The sequence below is a fragment of the Aegilops tauschii genome, chromosome 5 (genome assembly GCF_002575655.3).
Source record: "Aegilops tauschii subsp. strangulata cultivar AL8/78 chromosome 5, Aet v6.0, whole genome shotgun sequence".
Classification (NCBI taxonomy): domain Eukaryota; kingdom Viridiplantae; phylum Streptophyta; class Magnoliopsida; order Poales; family Poaceae; genus Aegilops; species Aegilops tauschii.
The window spans coordinates 394,404,295-394,412,660 of record NC_053039.3 but is presented as its reverse complement, the minus strand read 5'-3'; the positions used below and the strand labels follow the sequence as shown (position 1 = coordinate 394,412,660).

At 43.0% G+C, this 8,366-nt stretch overlaps 1 long non-coding RNA gene across 8 annotated transcripts; it reads left to right on the top strand.

Annotated features, from left to right (window-relative positions):
* The first annotated feature begins 317 nt into the window (after nt 1–317).
* LOC141023457 (uncharacterized) lies at nt 318–5,960 on the top strand. 8 transcript variants are annotated; one of them, XR_012184978.1, is made up of 7 exons: nt 318–986; nt 1,533–1,723; nt 4,213–4,363; nt 4,667–4,721; nt 4,842–4,919; nt 4,999–5,117; nt 5,363–5,960. It is a non-coding gene; the product is annotated as an uncharacterized lncRNA (long non-coding RNA). The 8 variants fall into 8 exon arrangements; XR_012184974.1 differs by having other exon boundaries at nt 4,648–4,721; XR_012184973.1 differs by having other exon boundaries at nt 324–986; nt 1,447–1,723; nt 4,648–4,721.
* The last annotated feature ends 2,406 nt before the right edge of the window (nt 5,961–8,366 follow it).

Genomic DNA, 8,366 nt, shown 5'->3' with positions numbered 1-8,366 from the left:
ATGGTTAACAAGACCACTAGTTTCAAGAAAAAATGGCAAGGGAAAGAAAGGAAACTTCAAGAAGAATGGAAAGCAAGTTGCCACTCCCGTGAAGAAGCCAAAGCTGGACCTAAGCCTGAAACTAAGTGCTTCTACTGTAAAAGGAATGGGCACTAGAAACGGAACTACCCCAAATACTCGGCGGATAAGAAGGATGACAAAGTGAATAAAGGTATATTTGATATATAGTCCCTCCGTTACGAAATAACTGTCGCTGGAGATAACCAGTTCATTTTTCGTCACGTTGTAATATTTCTCCGCTTTCCCCTTTTGCCCTTGCACTCGCTCTCTCCCCGACAGGCCCCCGGCTACCACTCGCCTCCTCCCCACCCCAGATCCGTCGACCTCACCCTGCCCACCACCGCCCACCGCCAGCTCCAACGACCCCCACGTTGGCGCCCATCCACAAGCTGGAGCAGCCGGATGAGGACGACCCTACCGAGACTGCCTCTTCCTCCGGCGACCACGCCACCCAGCGCCACCAGGACGCCGCCGCACCACCACCGAGCTTCCAGCTCTCCCCGTCCCAATCCCGTCCTCCGGCCGGCCGCTCCTCCCGCACCACCAGAAGCAGCACAGGCGGACAGCAGCAGCTGCGCCCGCCTCCCGCCCACGCCAGCAGAAGCCGTGCTCGATCCGGTCAAAGGTGATATTTTTACACGGGCGGCGGTGCTCGATCCGTGCTGGAGCAGCGGGAGGAGGACGGAGGCGCAGCGGGCTTCTGTTCTTCCCTGCTGTCGAGAAGCAGCCCCGGCCTGTTGACCCGCGCGCCCTCGTCCTGGCCGTGGCCGCTACCTGGGCTGCTCGCGAGGCGGCGCAACATGTCGGGGTCGCCGACGACCCTGAGGAGGAAGAGGAGTGCTTGGTCCGGCGCTCCATCTCCTGCACCCTGCCGCCACGCGCTCCTCGGAGATGCCCTGCCAGCCATGGAGTAATTCAAGTTCAAGGTGATTCGATTCGATTCGGCAGCCCTCTCCGCTGCGATGTGCTGTAGCTACACTTGATTTGAATTCTTTCTCTAATTCTTGCCGGTCCAAGCAATCAAGATCATCAGAGTCAATAACGGAGATGGTCCAACAGCCATGTTTCTGAGTGAGCAGGCACAAAGGATGCCCAGCTATGTTTATCTGTTGACCACTGTATTAAAACTTGTAGGATATCTAGCCTCAAATGTTATGACCAACTGACAAAAGCCTGAAACTGAATCTTGATACTCCTGCTACGAATACAATCAAGCCGAGAAAATAAATGTGTTGTCCATATGACATTTCACTATTTTATTTCAGTTTCAGAAATACACATTGATGGACTATGTCTAGTGTTTTTGTTTACTGAATTTCGTTTTGCTGTTTTATTGTGTTTCTCATTCTCTTTACCGTGCCTAATGTTTCTTATTTTTATTTTCAGGTTTCTCAGAACTAACAAATGCTGCTCTTTAATCAATTAGGAAGCTGATAGTGGTAGCTTACAACTCATCTTTTTGGTACTGCCAGCAGCCTTGCCGTTCCAAGCAATCAAGATCATCAGCAAGTCAATAACGGAGACGGTCGAGCACTGTCATCACGCTGAACCTGCAACAGCAGTTAGATGACTGAAGATTGGGTTGTGGTTGGAGTGAGTGTTGAGCATACAAAGTGATGATTGCTGCATCTGCATCTTACTGTCATTTCTGCTCTTAGTGAAGGTACAGTTAACTTTTCTCTTCTCTTCTCTTTCATTTAAATTTAGTGTATTTAGTGTATTTTCTGCTCTTAGTGAAGGTACAGTTCGATTAAAGTAAACTCTTGCACACTTAATTTAGTGTATTTTCTGGCATTGCTTCTGAAGAAGATGCTTCAGGTGAAGATGTCAAACCTGCAAGAATCTTACTCTACGAATCCAGCACTTTCTAAACATTAAGCAACTACGTACTGTACATGCTTCCAGAGTTGTGATGTACAGGCAGCTGCTATCATTTTGTGGTAAAATAAAAACCAAAACAAATCTTGTCTGTCTGAGTTGGTTACTTTGGTGTAAACTGTAGACAAACCTGTTTATAGATCTTCAAACACAGGAAACCATGAAAAGAGCATGTTTAATTTCTTCAGGAAAAAAAAAAGAGAGCATACACCATATGGCCCATGCATATTTTTTCGATTTCTGAAGAAGAATAAAAGAAATTCAGAATACACAATCTGAAGATATCTACTGAAGAAATTCAGAATTCAGATATGTATCTGCCTACCTTTTCTGTTTTTGGTCAGATCAGATGGTCTGCTGGGGCCAGATTGTGCCAAACTGTGCCCAACCACAAAGACAAAGGCACACCACCACACAGGAGAACTAGTTGCATTGACCAAGTAGACTTATTTCATCAGTGCTTCCCTGGACTGATTAGCCAGTCAAACTTGACTTATTTTTATGTGCTGGAGTATAGGATTTGATGTTTAGCAAGGCTTGAGTAATTTAGTGTAGGAATTTAGTGTTCTTCACTTCTCCTCTACTCACTTCTCTTCTCTTCAGTAAATTAAATTTAGGAGTAGGAATAGTTAATTAACTAAACTACTCTGCACCTTAGAACTACTCCTGTTAATTAACTGAAAAATATTTTTTAAGTTAATTAACTTAATTTCTTTGAGTAGGAGTAGTTCTTGGAGTAGGAAGAGGAGCAGTGCAAAGAATTCTCTTCTCTTCTCTTACTCTTCTCTTCTCTACTATTGCTCTCTTCTCTTCGCTTCGCTTCTCTTCTCTTGGGATTATTATGGATTATGGAGTATCAGAGAGTGATCATACAAATGGAGTAGTAGAAATATACACATACAAATGGAGTATGGAGTAAAAATATATGGAGTAAAAAATACATGGAGTAAAATTATATGGAGTAAAAATACTTGGAGTAAAAATTTAAATGGAGTTACACATACAAGTGGAGTTAGACATACTCCAACATACTCCACACAAACAACATACTCCAACATACTCAAATATGGATTATTACAAACATGACAAGCATCACAACCTCATCACAAGCATCACAAGCATCATCACTGGCATCACAGCCTCATCGCAAGCATCACAAGCATCATCACTAGCATCACAGCCTCATCGCAAGCATCACAAGCATCATCACTGGCATCACAGCCTCATCGCAAGCATCACAAGCATCATCACTAGCATCACAGCCTCATCGCAAGCATCTGAACCATCGTCTCAAGCATCTGAACAAGCCTCATCGCAAGCATCTGAACAAGCCTCATCTCAAGCATCTGAACAAGCCTCATCTCAAGCATTGCTACATAAGCAGCAATTTTTTGCTGGTCATTGAGGGTTTTATATTTCCTAGCAACTTGCCCAACACCTGTAACTGTACCAACATCAAGTGATGAAGTGATGGAATGATCAAGTGATGAAATGATGGAATGATCAACTGTAACTGTACCTGGATTTTGAACAATTTCATCCCCTTCCATCCCCTCTCCTGTATCTCCTTCCATTTCATTTCCCGCATCTTCATCCATTTCATCCACATCTTCGGCGGGTGGAGTGAAGTTGAGATCTGGGAGATCCATTTTCTCCTGAAACTTGTTAATTGAAAATGTTCAGTACTCCTACATCTTGAAGCAGTAGTATAAGATGCATCATTAAGCAGTAGTAGATGGTATAGAGGAGTAGCAGGAACTCCTTTATCATGCATCAGTAGCATTAAGAGTAGTTTTGCATCAATATCAGCAACAAATATTGCCATACATCAGTAGCATTAGGAGTAGTTTTGCCTGCAACCTTTCAGTTAATTTAAACTAACTGGAACCTTTTTAGTTAATTTAAATTAACTAAAACATTTTCTGTTAATTAAACTAACTGAAACATTTTCTTCTCCTGAAAAACAGGGGTAAAGATTTGTCTGTTCATTTGTGTTCTACCTGTTGTCCTGCAATATGCATAAGGTTGTGTATTCGTGGTGTTGACTGATTTTCATTGTACAACTCAGTGGCCCAAAATATAGTAGTTTCCATTCGGTACACACAAACAAACAAACCATTCGAAGCACATATACATGACAATCTACTTTCATTGATAATAATGAATTAATGATCAAATCCTAATGTTTTGCAGCTACAAGCACATCAATACTTTTATTTTGTTGTCATATTTTGCTGAAGGTATGCTATCATAACCAAACATCATGTTCTGCAGCTAGCTGTTGGTGAAGTGTGATTTTCTCACAATATAAGACATCCGGACTCTATCCTTGGTGGTCGAGCAGCGTTAGCCAACTTTGTCTTGCTGATCTATGGCTGAATAATTATGTTGAAGCTTGCTGATGTGGTCATGCAACTATTTCCAGGTATGATCTAATGACTCGTCGGAAAGAAACCTGTCACAAAGAGCCTTTTGGCTTAACCCTCGTTACATGTGGCAATTTGGGTAATACTTTGAAATTTTGGATGTGTCCTGGTTGCAATTTCCTGAACCCATACAGGTGCAGAGTACAATGCTTTCTGGTAGAAAACCATTAATAAAAGAATAGACAAATTGTTATTCTATTCTGTTCTACACAAACAGGGGTAATAGAATGAATTGGCTTATTCACATTTCACATTCATTTTAGCTAATCATTCTGCCATTTAGTGCTCCATTCGACTTACAGAGTGCTGCTTGGCCACAAAGAAAGAGAGATATTAAGCAGACTATGGGTCGAAGAGGTTTTCCCCTTGTCATCCTTTTATTTGTTCAAATTGGCCGCTTAAATAAATTCACGAGTACTAGTCTCTTCTGTCCAAATTTTAACGAAGGTTATGCCCTCGATCTCATTGTGCCGGCAGAACCAGTTTAAGCAGAGAGTCTGAGTCCGAGGAGCTCGCCTGGAGGAAGAAGAGATATTCCAGTATACAATGGTTCAGGTACCTGTCACGGTCACCACATCTCCCTGTTTCCTAACATTCCAGCTACCGGCCTGTTTTGAACGAATTTCTGCTGTAGAGAGTTGGCGGCTCGTGGGATGGCTACTGGGCAATGCTAATATGCTCCACAATCCCAGTAGCAAATGGAACATGGACGCCTACTGGATGAACAAGTAACATGCCAGTGATGCATTGCAGGTTTTGCAGCATTGGTGTATCAAACTATTGTTCATACTAGTACTCCTGTTCAATCAAGATGTTTCCAAAATTACAGGAAATCCAAAATTTATTCTGTATACTACTCCAGCAGAAATCCAGCAGAATAATTATAATTACTCTGTGTTCATCCAGCAGAAGAGGGACACACGGAGTAATTATTTTGTCTCTGTGTTCATCCAGCAGAAATCCAAGCAATTCTGATCAAAATCATTGTGCGTATGCAGGAGCAAAAAGGAGCAGCGAGCAGCAGCGGCGGCTGACCTCGAGCTCTCGGTTGGAGTGGAGGGAGGCGGCCGGCGAGGGATATGCGGCCAGCGGGGAAGGATTCGGAGCTGCGGCGGAGCAGGCAACCGGTGGGGAAAGGCGGCCGCCGGTGAGGGAGCTCCGGACCGCGGCGAGGGAGCTTTGGATCGCGGCGGGGAAGGGCGACCAGAGGGGATCGGGCTCTCGATTGGAGCGGCGCAGGCAACCGGCGGGGAAGGGCGCCGGAGATGTGGACGACGGAGGAGCCTGGCGGAGGGGAGGAGCGATGGAGGAAGACGACGGAGTCCTGGCGGAGGGAAGGAGCGAAGGAGGAAGACGACAGCCCGTGCGATTTCAAATCGGTGGGTGGGGGAGGGGCAGTTTGGTAATTTCACTCATTTTCACCTGGTCGGAAAACCTCCTCCAACGACAATTATTTCGGAACGGAGGGAGTATGTTATTGATGTGTACTTTACTAGTGTTCGTAGTAACCCCTAGGTATTTGATACTGGTTCTGTTGCTAAGATTAGTAACTCGAAACAGGAGTTGCAGAATAAAACAAAGACTAGTTAACGGCAAGGTGTTGGAAATGATTCCAAGGTTGATACGATCACCATCGCACACTCCCTCTACCTTCGAGATTAGTGCTGAATCTAAATAAATGTTATGTGATATTTGCGTTAGCATGAATATGATTTGATCATGTTTATTGCTATACGGTTATCCATTTAAGTCAGAGAATAATTGTTGTTCTGTTTACATGAATAAAACCTTCTATGGTCATACACCCAATGTTAATGGTTTATTGAATCTCGATCGTAGTGATGCACATATTCATAATATTGATGCTAAAAGATGCAAAGTTGATAATGATAGTGCAACATACTTGTGGCACTGCCGTTTAGGTCATATTGGTGTAAAGCGCATGAAGAAACTCCATGCAGATGGACTTTTGGAATCACTTGATTATGAATCATTTGATACTTGCCAACCATGCCTCATGGGCAAGATGACTGAAACTCTGTTTTCCGCAACAATGGAGCGAGCTAATGACTTATTGGAAATAATACATACCGATGTATGCGGTCCGATGAGTGTTGAAGCATGCGGCGGGTATCGTTATTTTCTGACCTTCATAGATGATTTGAGTAGGTATGGGTATATCTACTTGATGAAACACAAGTTTGAAACATTTGAAAAGTTCAAAGAATTTCAGAGTGAAGTTGAGAATCATCATAACAAGAAATAAAGTTTCTATGATTTCATCGTGGAGGTGAATATTTGAGTTACGAGTTTGGCCTTCATTTAAAACAATGTGGAATAGTTTCACAACTAACGCCACCTGGAACACCACAGCGTAATGGTGTGTCCAAATGTCGTAACCGTACTTTATTAGGTATGGTGCGATCTATGATGTCTCTTACCGATTTACCACTATCGTTTTAGGGTTATGCATTAGAGACAACTGCATTCATGTTAAATAGGGTACCGTCTAAATTCGTTGAGACGACACCATATGAACTGTGGTTTGGCAAGAAACCTAAGCTGTTGTTTCTTAAAGTTTGGGGTTGCGACACTTATGTCAAAAGGCTTCAGCCTGATAAGCTCGAACCCAAATCGGAGAAGTGCGCCTTCATAGGATACCCTAAGGAAACAATTGGGTACACCTTCTACCGGAGATCTGAAGCCAAGATCTTTGTTGCCAAGAGTGGAACATTTCTAGAGAAGGAGTTTCTCTCGAAAGAAGTGAGTGGGAGGAAAGTAGAACTTGATGAGGTAATCGTACCTTCTCTCAATTTGGAAAGTAGCACATCAGAGAAATATGTTCCTGTGATGCCTCCACCAACTAGAGAGAAAGCTAACGATGATGATCATGAAACTTCAGATCAAGTTACTAATGGACTTCGTAGGTCGAACAGAGCATGTTCCGCACCAGAGTGGGACGGTAACCCTGTTATGAAGTCATGTTACTAGACCATGGCAAACCTACGAACTATGAAGAACCTATGATGATCCCAGATTCTGACAGATGGCTTGAGGCCATGAATTTTGAGATAGGATCCATGTATGAGAACAAAGTGTGGACTTTGGTGGACTTGCCCGATGATTAGTAAGCCATAGAAAATAAATGGATCATCAAGAAGAAGACTGGCGCTGATGGTAATGTCACTGTATACAAAGCTCGACTTGTCGCAAAAGGTTTTTGACAAGTTCAAGGGGTTGACTACGATGAGACTTTCTCGCCCGTAGCGATGCTTAAGTCCATCCGAATCATGTTAGCAATTGCCGCATTTTATGATTATGAAATCTGGCAAATGGACGTCAAAACTGCATTCCTTAATGGATTTCTTAAAAAGAGTTGTATATGATGCAACTAGAAGGTTTTGTCAATCCTAAAGGTGCTAACAAAGTGTGCAAACTCCAGCGATCCATCTATGGACTGGTGCAAGCATCTCGGAGTTGGAATATACGCTTTGATGAGGTGATCAAAGCATAAGGTTTTATACAGACTTTTAGTGAAGCCTGTATTTACAAGAAAGTGAGTGGGAGCTCTGTAGCATTTCTAATATTATAGGTAGATGACATATTGTTGATTGGAAATGATATAGAATTTCTGGATAGCATAAAAGGATACTTGAATAAGAGTTTTTCAATGAAAGACCTCGGTGAAGTTGCTTATATATTGGGCATCAAGATCTATAGAGATAGATCAAGACGCTTGATAGGACTTTCACAAAGGACATACCTTGATAAAGTTTTGAAGAAGTTCAAAATGGATTAGTCAAAGAAAGGGTTCTTGCCTGTGTTACAAGGTGTGAAGTTGAGTAAGACTTAAAACCCGACCATGGTAGAATATATAGAGAGAATGAGAGTCATTCCCTATGCCTCGGTCATAGGTTCTATAACGTATGCCATGTTGTGCACCAGACATGTTGTGTGCCTTGCCATGAGTTTGGCAAGGGGGTACAATAGTGATCCAGGAGT